At 39.0% G+C, this 12374-nt stretch overlaps 2 long non-coding RNA genes across 2 annotated transcripts in view; one reads left to right on the forward strand and one right to left on the reverse strand.

Annotated features, from left to right (window-relative positions):
- LOC144543024 (uncharacterized) overlaps window positions 1-9553 on the reverse strand; it is a 48264-nt gene extending 38711 nt beyond the window's left edge. Inside the window, exon 1 of the long non-coding RNA XR_013507598.1 lies at window positions 9406-9553. This is a non-coding gene — a long non-coding RNA (uncharacterized LOC144543024). The remainder of the gene's footprint in view (window positions 1-9405) is intronic.
- LOC144543025 (uncharacterized) lies at window positions 108-9293 on the forward strand. Its single transcript, XR_013507599.1, has 5 exons — window positions 108-209; window positions 559-603; window positions 953-997; window positions 5349-5396; window positions 6444-9293. It is a non-coding gene; the product is annotated as an uncharacterized LOC144543025 (long non-coding RNA).
- Window positions 9554-12374: the final 2821 nt, after the last annotated feature.

Consider the following 12374-nt stretch of genomic DNA (forward strand, 5'->3'; position numbering starts at 1 on the left):
TAAAACAATAGAGACACTCTGTCTTCATCCTGTCCACTACTCTGCCCAGTGTTGCTGTAATTTACTGTGGAAGCATAACGCTCCCACACTGGTGGCCAGTTGGTGTTAACTATCTATCCTGACCATGAAATGAAATTAAAACTGCTCTTTTTTCCTCTCTGCAGGTGGTGACACAGGATCAGCACCTCCTGCTGATGATCCACAACAAGGCAAGTCTTCACAGTTTCTGTGACACTGTAAAATGCAGAATCAAATTAAATAAATGGAATGTTTTCTTGTAGCAAGATAAATAATGTCAGTGCTCAAGAAAATAGTTTTGGTGCTTTTGCTGTCAATATTGCTGAAACCTTAGTTTACTTTCAGAAATAAAGTGAATGAAGTGACTCAATTTGTGTAAAACAATAGAGACACTCTGTCTTCATCCTGTCCACTACTCTGCCCAGTGTTGCTGTAATTTACTGTGGAAGTATAACGCTCCCACACTGGTGGCCAGTTGGTGTTAACTATCTATCCTGACCATGAAATTAAATTAAAACTACTCTTTTTTCCTCTCTGCAGGTGATGAGACAGCATTAGCAACTTCTCCTGGTGATCCAGAAAAAGGCAAGTCTCCTTAGCTTCTGTGACACTGTAAAATGTAGAATCAAATAAATAAATAATAATAAAAAATTGTAGCAAGATAAATAATGTCAGTGCTCAAGAAAATAGTTTTGGTGCTTTTGCTGTCAATATTGCTGAAACCTTAGTTTACTTTCAGAAATAAAGTGAATGAAGTGACTCAATTTGTGTAAAACAATAGAGACACTCTGTCTTCATCCTGTCCACTACTCTGCCCAGTGTTGCTGTAATTTACTGTGGAAGCACAACGCTCCCACACTGGTGGCCAGTTGGTGTTAACTATCTATCCTGACCATGAAATGAAATTAAAACTGCTCTTTTTTCCTCTCTGCAGGTGGTGACACAGGATCAGCACCTCCTGCTGATGATCCACAACAAGGCAAGTCTTCATGGTTTCTGTGACACTGTAAAATGCAGAATCAAATTAAATAAATGGAATGTTTTTTTGTAGCAACATAAATAATGTCAGTGCTCAAGAAAATAGTTTTGGTGCTTTTGCTGTGCATTTAAAAGGCAGTTAAACTTTAAGTATGAAGTCTCTTTTGGATTTTTTATAATATATTTACAGTGGACATAGTCAGGCTATCTTTGCCTTAGCCGACTTCACAAAACCCAACATTGGTGATCCCGGATAACCGGTCTCACGTAGCTGGTTATCAACTGGCTCTGTCAACCCAGGATTTATTTGTAACAAATAGCCAATCACAGGCAACATGGACAGATCCAGATCAGACGATTTATGATAAGATGAGATGAAAGTATTGATCTCCATATGGAAATTAGGTCGTTACAGTGGGAAAAGTAGAATATGATTCAGCGGGAAAAGGCTGTAGAATATTGGCTTAAGCACACAACCAGAATAGAAGAAGCAATAGAAATAGTACAAAATAAAATAATCAAACAATAAAAGCCATAGACAATAAATAGGCCTAATTAAAGGATTATATTAGCCCTATGCTGACATTTTCAACATGTTAAGTAGCCTAGACTATAAAAGTGGAAAGAAATGGATTACTAACATTTGTGTTCTTCTCTCAAGTAGAACAAACTTTTATAATAAATAAATGTAAGCATTACAAAACATAATAGCGAAACGTAACATTGTTTCTGCTACCAAGGCTAGAGGGGATTACTGGAGGAACTGCCCCGTCATTGCATATTTTCCATTGATAAAATATTTTGTGGACACATTGAGGCTGTAATACGATTTTCTCTTCATTAAGCCGGCCTCATGTTCTTCAGGGCTGCGGTAATGGAATATGAATGCAAAAGGCTGCATTGAACCAAACGTTGTCGGGAATCCAATAAAAAAAATCTGCACAATTAATATGCAACAGTAACTTTCATAAGGTCAAGTAAGTAGCCTACCTGCTATATCTCCAATCTAATAAATGATCATGGAAAGCAAAGTGATTCTACTGGTCTGTAAACATGTCGCCCTGCGGACAGCACTTCAACTGTCTGTTAATTCAATAGTAGCCTAACAGGTTTCCTTTTTTTTATTTTTTTATTTTTTTATTGGTGTTCCAGCAACAATTACATATACTTCCAGTTCAGAATATGTACAGAACCACTTTTTTCCATAGTTTTTTGAACTACCTTAACAAAACACAAAAACAGCAGGAGTCACAACTTTACAAACATGATACACAACAAACAGAAAAAAAAAAACACACACACACACACCACCAGGCTGACATAATTACATTCATATTACTAGAGTATGCCGTAATCAGTTCCAATGTTGTTAATTAGGTAGAACGAAGTTCAGTCCAGAGGGGTCCACCGTGTCCAAGACTGGTTGCCATATCTTAATAAATCCCTCGACATTGTCATGAAGGGTGTAGGTCAGTTTTTCCAGAGGGAGTATTCTCAGTACCTCCTTATACCAATCGTTCAGTGCAGGGATGTCCTTAGAAATCCAGAATTTGAGAATAGTCTTTCTTGCCATATATAAGAGTATTCCAATCAATTTAGCGTTGTGGCTGTTCCTTGCACTGTCCACTTTAGCTGCCAAAATACACTGAAGAGGTGATGGTTCCAAATCATATCCAATCAAGGTAACCACCTCATCCTTCACTTCTCTCCAAAATCTTTGTATCTTTACACATTTCCAAAACATATGTGCATATGTACCAATTTCTGAATCGCATTTAGTACATTTAGGAGAGCTTAGACCAAGCTTGCCCCTCAATAATGGTGTATAATGAAGCCTGTGTAATATTTTAAATTGTGTCTCTCTATCAGTATTACAGCTCAGAATAGTAAGTGTATTTTCTATAACTGTTGCCCAGATATTTTCCTCTATCTGACATTCTATATCAATCTGCCATTGCTTTCGGATGTGATCAGTAGAATAATTAAAATTTAAACCAAAGGTTTCATAAACATAAGAAATAAATCTTTTTGGTATAGGTTGTTTAAGAATGTCTTCCAAGAAAGACGCATTTGGAGCATGTCTATTTTTTGGTATATAATGTCTTATTTGTAAATAGCGAAAGAAATGAGACTGTTGTAAAGAATATTTACTCTTCAAGCTTTGGAATAACTCCATTGTTCCCCCTTCATAGAGTTTAACAAGCTGGTCCAGACCCTTTTCCTACCAGAGCCTAAACACTAAATCCTGGCATGAGGGGGGGGGGAAATCTGGATTTCTCCATATGGGAGCCAGAAGTGAAAAATGATCTTTAAACAAACCTTAATCTTATTCCATGTATTCAATGTGTTCAGAACAATAAAGTTATTTTGAACCTCCAGTTTTACCTTCTTATGATTTACAATCAGGAATCAGAATCAGAAATACTTTATTGATCCCCGAGGGGAAATTGGGAATAAAAGGGGCAGTCCTTCAGTGTCAGTATACCACAGTTTCTAGACTCCATATCAATCCATGTATTTGTAACATCTGGATTCACCCATTCATATATATACCGCATTTGTGCTGCCCAATAGTATAGCCGTGTATTTGGGACTCCAGTCCCCCTTGTTCTTTGCCTCTCTGTAATTTACCTATTTTCATTCTAACCTTTTTACCCTGCCAAATGAATTGTGTAAACATTTTATCTAAATTTGTGAAAAAGCTGTTGGGAATTGAGTTTGGCAACATCTGTAGGGGGTACAACAACCTAGGTAATATATTCATTTTGAGCACACTTATCCTGCCCAACCAGGAAACAGGTAGGGTTCCCCACCTATGCAAGTCTTCCTTAATGCGCATTATGATTGGTTTAAGATTAAGCTTAATCAGTTTTTTAAGAGAGAGACCAATTCTTATTCCAAGGTATGTTATCTCCTTAGGTGACCAACGAAAGGGAAAGCCACTAGGTGGAGTAGAGCCTGCCATAGCACCAATGGGCATGGCTTCCGTTTTTAATAAGTTCACCTTTAAACCTGATACGTGTCCAAATTGTTGTAAACATTCAAGCAGACATGGGATGGTAGTATCTATCTCGACTAAGTACAGCAGGACGTCGTCCGCACTAACAGGTTTCTTAATTACTTGGCATTTTCATTTGAAAGCAGTATTTTTGTCCATATCGGGATCCTGTAGGAATGGTGACTCCCTGTTTCCAGAGAGCTGATTGCTCAGGAGGCGGGCCTTTCATTCGTTTTGATCTGATAGCCTGACCTTAACCTGCTCCGGAGTACCATGGTGATCTACCCCGGTTAAAAGTGAACCACCTTCGTGAGACCGAAAAGCCAGGGTTAAACCCAAAGTTAGCTCGCTAACCCACTAATCTTTTTTCATGAGACAGCCCTCTGGTGTTAACTACTGTATCTATCCTGACCATGAAATGAAATTAAAACTGCGCTTTTTTCCTCTCTGCAGGTGAATAATTTTTTTTTTGTAGCAACATAAATAATGTCAGTGCTCAAGAAAATAGTTTTGGTGCTTTTGCTGTGCATTTAAAAGCAGTTAAACTTTAAGAATGAAGGCTCTTTTTGATGTTGTATAATTTGCAATGGACAGTTTGTTTTCATGCCTTATAGTAAAAAAGAATATTGCTGAAACTTTAGTTTACTTTCAAAAATAAAGTGAATGCCAGTGACTCAATTTGTATAAAACAATAGAGACACTCTGTCTTCGTCTTGTCCACTACTCTGCCCAGTGCTGCTGTAATTTACTGTGGAAGCATAAAGGGCTTTTTACACAGGAGGCAACAGCCGCATGTGGACTCCCACCACCTCTCCGCGGCACTCACCGTGCCTCATGTGAAGGGAAAAGATAGCTGGTGCTCCGCGTGTGGTAACCATTAGAAACAGCCACAACACACAGCTGTGTAGTCCAGAAGATGCTGCTATAATAACAGCTAGCTAGCTAACGTTTGCATATTTACATAACCATATACAACTACTGAATTGTAATGTACATACCTGATACACCCACTCTTGCACCGACACTTTGACCAACATGTTGTCCACTGATAATCAATTGTGTGGTGAAACTCAAAAAGTTAAACACAATTCAACTCTGACTGACTGGGCAGGCAGGCGGGCGTGTGCGCGTACGAGCACGAACACAACTTTTTCACGAGTGCAAGCCCGCGTCCCGCTCCGCCTGCCAATCCGTCCGCTCCGCCGCATCTCCCCGCACACCTCTCATTGAAAATGAACGAGGACCAGGCGATTGTCGCTTCTCGTGTAAAAGGCCCTTAATGCTCCCAAACTGGTGGCCAGTTGGTGTTAACTATCTATCCTGACCATGAAATGCTCTTTTTTTCTCTCTGCAGGTAATGGCACAGGATCAGCACCTTCTCCTGCTGATGATCCACAACAAGGCAAGTCTTCATGGTTTCTGTGACATTGTAAAATGCAGAATCAAATTAAATAAATGAAATATATTTTTTTTTGTAGCAACATAAATAGGCTGTTTGGTTTGGTTTGTGGGGCATGCCGGACCGTTAAGTCATATACCGAGTGGTTCAAAACGAATACATGTACCATTACACCCCTACTTATAACATCTATCATTTCTTGTGACTTGTGATAGTTTATAGATAAAGTTTCAGCAGTTGCTAATTACTCCTGTTTCCATTAAGCTATCATACAAATGCCAAGAGGTTGCACATTATCAGAATTACAACCCTATAAAGACACGGACGCACTTGACTTTAAAGAGTAACTGAACCCCAAACCCAAATCTGTGGTGAAGCCTGACATCTAATGGTGAAAAGTAGGGCACTGAACTGGCCATCTGCTATTGGCTGGTCATTGGTGCCAGGTGATGTCATCTTCTATAGAGTACAACAGGTGGTGACATCACCTGGCACCAATGACCAGCCAATAGCAGATTTGGATTTGGGGTTTAGTTACTCTTTAAGTTAAAGGATCTGATCGAGGCCTGTGATGACACTGATCACCTCAAAGTCATCCTTCTGTTAAAATTCAGTTCTAACTCTGATAGCCAAAGAGCACCAAGTCAGTGTGATACCCAGTCTATGTAGGTAGTGTCCTACTGTTAGTAACAAATTTGTCAAAAACATGGGAATGGCAGCACTCTTGAAAACGTAGTTAAAAATTAGGACGCCATGAAAGTCAAGTTGACTGAGGCTTCTGTCGCAGATGCAGAATGCTGATATTAAAATACCACCCAAGAAGGGTTTTTCAAATTAAGAAAAAGAACTAACTAATTTTCGAAGGAAGTTTTCTGGAGTGCTGCCATTCCCATGTTTTCACAGATTCACTGGAAGCTAGTTTGTAGGTTTTTGCAGAGCACTAACCAGGACGTTATGCAAGGAGGTGAGGCTGCTATATGTTTTTTCACTGATTTACCATTGTTTGTGTGTGTGTGTGTGTGTGTGTGTGTGTGTGTGTGTGTGTTACAGGCAAGCCAGAGATAAACGAGGAAACGCCACTAAAGACACCTTCAAATGAATGAAGTCATGTTTGGTTTGGTGTGGTATCTCTCTCTCTCTCTCTTCCACTGCAGACTTGTTTCTTTGATCTTTGACTATCATAATGAAAGGAACGTGGAAGGAATGTGCAGACTGTATTTGTAGGTTGTTAATATCTGATTAACAACATGAGCTGTTACACAATCCTGCAGCCAAAGTGACATGAGTAGGGCTGCCCCCTAATAGTCGACCAAACGTTAGTCGATGAGAAGAGTCTTAGTCGACCAAGTTTTCATTGGTCTGTTAGTCGCAGAAAAAAACAAAAACAAAAACAAAAAAAACTCAAACTCCATTCGGGAGCTGCGCCTTGTCGTTAAAAAGTTATTAGACCAGGTTTGCCAACTTTGGGTACCTGGCTGGAGTGAGATTTTGATGCCATCAAACTACAAAGCAAGGAATCTCTGTCTGTCTGTCTGTCTGTCTGTCTGTCTCTATGTGTGTGTGTGTGTGTGTGTGTGCGCGCGTGCGTGTGTGTGTGTGTCCTTCGCATATCTCGACAACCGTTCATCTGAACTACTTCACACTTGGCGGGTGTATTGCTGGGGACCCAAGGACGTGCAGTGTCAGATTTGGTGCAATTTGGACACGCGACACGTTCAATATTAATAAACTTTGAATAAACAAGCGAACAGCGCTCTGTGCAGCAGCGGGGCTCAAAGCAAGCGACTGATAGCCTACGCCTATTGTGTGTTTTTTTGGGTGAACCACAGTGTATTTCACCGGTGTTTCTGACCGCGAGAAGCCGCGACTTGGGCGTGTTTTTTTTCCCCGTGAACCAGAGTGTATTTCACCGGTGTTTCTGACCGCGAGTACTTGGGTGTGTTTTTAAAAAAAATATATATTTAAATAATTAAATTAATATCATAAACATGCGACGACCAGTCGACTAATGGCTTGGACTAACGACTACTAGTCGACTAGGAAAATCTTTGGTCGGGGGCAGCCCTAGACATGAGCTTCAGCAGCTTGCTTTTAGAACAGATAATAAAATAAATTCAAATTTCAAAAACAGTTTTGTTTTTAGACTTTAGTTATCAGCTAGGGAATTTTTATTTAAACCACAATTAACGCAGCAGTGTACCGTCAAATATCAAAGCTTTTGCTCATAATCTACAGTGAACTGCACAGAAATGTGCAAATTATTATTTTACATTCAGTGAAGTTGTATTATAGACTTTTTGGACCACCAGTAGATTAATATTTTGCTCCTTAAATGACAGATTGCTGGCACGAGTGATACTGCATGTTCTTTTTATTGCCTTAACGCCATATCTATAACCATTTAACAATTGTCTTTATGATGTGATGATACTATAATTTGTGTTATTTCTCATGCTTTATGCTAGTCCTCATCTCTTCCGCTGTTTGCGGGTCAGAGTGGTGAGGTAGCCAGTCCAGTGATGCAAAGGGCACCATAGATAAGACAATATTGATCATTCTTGATCACTAGTTTTATTTGCCCCCCAAACACCTTTGTTCTATTGTTTATTAATGTACATTGCACACTGTGAAACCAACTGCCAAAAAGAGTTTGTAGCGTTCAGATTTTTACTTGGTGAACAGATTCAACAAGACATCAGCTTAAGACAATAAAGCAGGCTTGCGTCCTTTAGCATTTCTGTTCTTGGTTTACACTAAAATTAGTATTTAAAAATAAAAGTCGATCTGATCTCCCAAACAGGAACTATCCCTCCTAAATGGTATCCCTCCGCTATGTTCTCTTCTGTAAATAAAAATGCTATTTGGCAAAATGATGTTCTAAAGCGTTGGACCCACAGTCAATTGAAAATCACAGTAGCGGGATCTGTTGTTGAATCTGTTCACAAACGTGTAAATATATATAATTTATATAAGTTTTCAGGCTATTTTCGTGGCCTCATTCAAATGAATGGGACATAAAAATCTGAACACTACAAACTCGTCCAGCTGCATCTGATCTTGGTGAGTAGTTTATATTCTGGTTTTCATGGTGGTGAAGTGCCAAATAACCCCCATGTTAAAACTAAGTGGAATATTTCTTTAATGTTGATGAACAGGTAATGAGAGGGCTGCAGAGAAAGTCGTTCATGCTTTTATCTCCTCATGTTTGGACTACTGTAAATCTTTTAACCCCCTATGAGACAAAATGTACAAAATGTAGTTTTCAGACTAGAAGTCAATCGACCTGGATCGACCTGCCTCAGTAGCTCAGACTGTCAACTATTGAATCACTTAATGCTCAGAGTCTTGCTTTTAGTGATGCCTTTTATCTTATTGGTTTTACTGATATTTTTACCCTTTGTTCTTATAGAGGGTAAAAATCGAATTTAGTCTCATTTTATATTCTGGTGCCTTCTTGTTTGGACTTGTTTTAATTTATTTTATGAGTGTGCCGTTTTGTCATTGATTGCTTGTTAAAGCACTTAACAGCTGTTTTTTTTAAAAAACTGCTATATAAATAAAGTTTATTATTATTGTAAACAGTATAATTACAAAAAAGAATGCCACACTGTCCATAATTTGCTGAAATTATTGCCTTTAATTATTTCTCAAAATGCTATTATCTTGTGTTTGTATTATTTCTGAACAATCAAAATATGTTTTGCAATCATTAAACCAGGCTCCTTTTCAGGAATCTTTTTGTTGAATTATGAGTCTGTGCATCAGGATAACTTTTAACCAACCTGTATTTCCAATGCTGTTGGATGGAAAACTTTGCCAGAAATGGCAAAAATGTTGTAATATTCCATTGATGGTCATACATTTTTTTTAATTTTTTTAAAATAAATATTTGTTTAAGTATTTAATGGGTCCAAGGCTCATGAAAGTTAGAGACTGCTTCTTTTGTCTTCCCTTGTGATGTGATGTGTCTTCTTTTTAGGCTGATTAAGTGTCTTGTCTTGGTGTCTATTGCTGAATTCATCAATTACTTTAAAAGTCTAAAATGTCTGAAACGGCAAAAACAAAAAAATAAGTGCCCTTATGTCCTTTTATCTCCTTTTTATGGCTGTAATTACTAATGTAGCCTAATTATTAATGTAACAGGGACATCACATTGACACTCGAATTGAGTTGAGTTACAGCAGTTGCTGCTCTTTTTTTTTCTTGCCTTGCCTTTTTGTATTGGCCACTGTTATGATGTTGCTGTTTTCTGTACATTATTTCTTAAATAAAAAGTCCCAAGACTACCATGATGGACACAAAAAATCCACACAAATGTTTGTTCAGTGATCATTTATTAATAGTGAACTATAGGGCCCAGACATGATAGATTGTCACAGTCCTCATTGAAACCACTTCACTCCCCTAGGCCATGGACACCTCTGCCTGGAACTTGCTGAAGCCTTCAATAATGTGCAAACGTTTGTTACGCTTAAAAAACACACAACACATAAGTGCATCTAGGCATCTCATAGCAAACAATGTTAAGTACTCAGACACATTTAAACAGACAGTTTGAATACATATAATTCAGTACACAGAACTCACAATACAACAAGACAATAAACATTTCCTGCAACCCACTTAACCTGACACAACCATCTAGTATTAAGTTGTGATATCTAGATAGACATACTGAACATCTATCTATATTAATTACTATACTAGCAAAGCCCTCAGTCAAAGTGTTAATACTGTTGCACAACTGGCAGAAGGCTGCCAGCACGTTAGTTGTGTTCCCCTTCTTCCCTGGTGTTATTTCATAACGGTTTCCCCACTGCCCCGACTACATGAGCTGAAGAAAAGTTATCCTGGAGGCCTGATTCATCACAGTTCCACAGATGACCAGGGATACACAGCTCCCTGTGAGGCACATAGCAGAAACAGGAAAGCTTGGGCCCTTTCAAGGGACAGCCCGATGACCTGGCTGCTGACAGTGAAAACAAATCAAATGGTTAGATGCAGAACTCCGCTCAGAGGATCCTTTTGCTGACCCAAAAGTACTGTACTTTGACCACCTTCCTTGTGATCAGCTCCTTTGTGTGGTGGATGATGAGCTGCATCCCTTACCCTTTGAGCAAATTCTTTAGGATTCAGTTTCCGTCACTGTTTCTTTCCCTTGTGGACATTCAGGTATTGGCCTGCCAATTTAGCTGCTATGAACCCATCCTCTGGCTCATGTTCTTTGAGCATGCAAAACAATTGTTTAAGAATGATAACCTCAGCAGTTTCTTCCTTGGTCCGCTGCTCAGGCCTTGGACTCTATTGTAGGTCTCTCTAGGAGATTCACCAAGGGAATTTGTGTTGACCGGAACTGGAACTCGATATGTCTATCTGCAGGTTGTGATTTCTGCTTAATCCTCCTAGGCCTGGCCCCATATTCATCAAAGCTTATTAAGTCCTCTTCTACCATACCTGCCCCCATGTGATCTTTTTGAATAACCTTTGCAGCTTGCCATACCACCTCCGCCACCAAAATGTCACACCTATGGTGGAGGTGGCAGACTGTGTGGAATGGTGTTATTGGACCTAGAAAGGGCCTTTGACACAGTCAACCATGGTCACTGACTCTATAAATTGAAGGCCATTGGGCTTGATAACAATGCACTTAACTGGATCAGTTCCTATTTCACTGGTAAAGGTAATGGAACAGGTAATGGAAATAAGTGGTACACTTTCATGTCCTAAGGCAATTACATGTGGTGTTCCACTGGGCAGTCTGTACATCAATGACTTAAGATCTGCGTATTCATCCTGCCAGGTCTTTCTCTATGCAGATGATTCAGCCGTTCTTGTTTCACACAAAGACAAACAAGTCCTGGAGAACATATTAAGCCTGGACGAAAGACTGAAACCATACTTTTCGGGTCAAAAGTAAAACTTAGCAAAGTTGGGGATATCAAGGTAGAATTAAATGGAACTCCTCTAGCAGCAACGCTGCTTATTGGATGGCCAGTTAAGCGGTGAGGCTTAACTGAGCACAGAAGGTCTTGAGCAAGCTTAACTCTTGTGCCAGAAAAGCAAATCTAATGGATATACAGTATATACACTAAAGGTTTTGGCTTCTTCCCCTGCGCAGTGCCACTTCAACTATGCCAATTCATTGTGGTATTGTGCTTTACCTATCCTCTTGAAAAATAAATTACAGATAGCCCAACTTAAGGTTCATGTCAGCAAGATTGGCTGTAATAGCCTTTTTTATAGAAAGGCTGTGGTCAATGAGTCTGTATGTAGTCAATATCTTCCTCAATCTTGGATTATTCCCAGCTAATCTGCCACAGTGTAATCTCTATTTAGTGCCAAATAACATTCCATTTTACTTACATTCCGTTTTTGTTGTATTTTTCCAATAGGATATGTGGGTTTCTTTTTGTTTGGTTCTAATTTGGTTGGTCCAGATTGTCTGAGGGTCCTGAAGTGCAATGGGATTGGTCTGTGAGCTGAGTTTCAGGACGAGCCGACTGAGGGGGCCCCTGTCAACACTTTCCTCTTTGGTGTAACAAGGCTTTGTGATGGTAGGAGTGGGTTTTAATTGATTTCAAGTGATTATAGAATTTTCTTCCGGGTTGCTAATCAGAAGGGTTTATAGAATTATATATTATATATTATATATTATAGATTATAGAATTTCTTTCCTGGATGCTAATCAGAAGGGGAAACTGGCATAATTCTGCTCTACAAGTATGGTTGGGAATTTTTCTTTGGACTTTTAGAATATTTTAACAAATTTCTGTGTGTAGGGTTAGGGGACCCCACACTTCACTAACATATAGGGCAATTGGTTCTATTATTGATTTACATTTTTTTTGCCATTTTCTAACTTGAATGCTTAAGTGGAATGATTTTTAATTGCATATAAAAGCTTTTTTTGCCTTGTCTTTCAATTCATTCATGGCCAGGTTAAAATTTCCAGTTGAGTTTATTTCCAGTCCCAAATGTGTA

The sequence above is a fragment of the Centroberyx gerrardi genome, chromosome 21 (assembly GCF_048128805.1).
Source record: "Centroberyx gerrardi isolate f3 chromosome 21, fCenGer3.hap1.cur.20231027, whole genome shotgun sequence".
Taxonomy (NCBI): Eukaryota; Metazoa; Chordata; class Actinopteri; order Beryciformes; family Berycidae; genus Centroberyx; species Centroberyx gerrardi.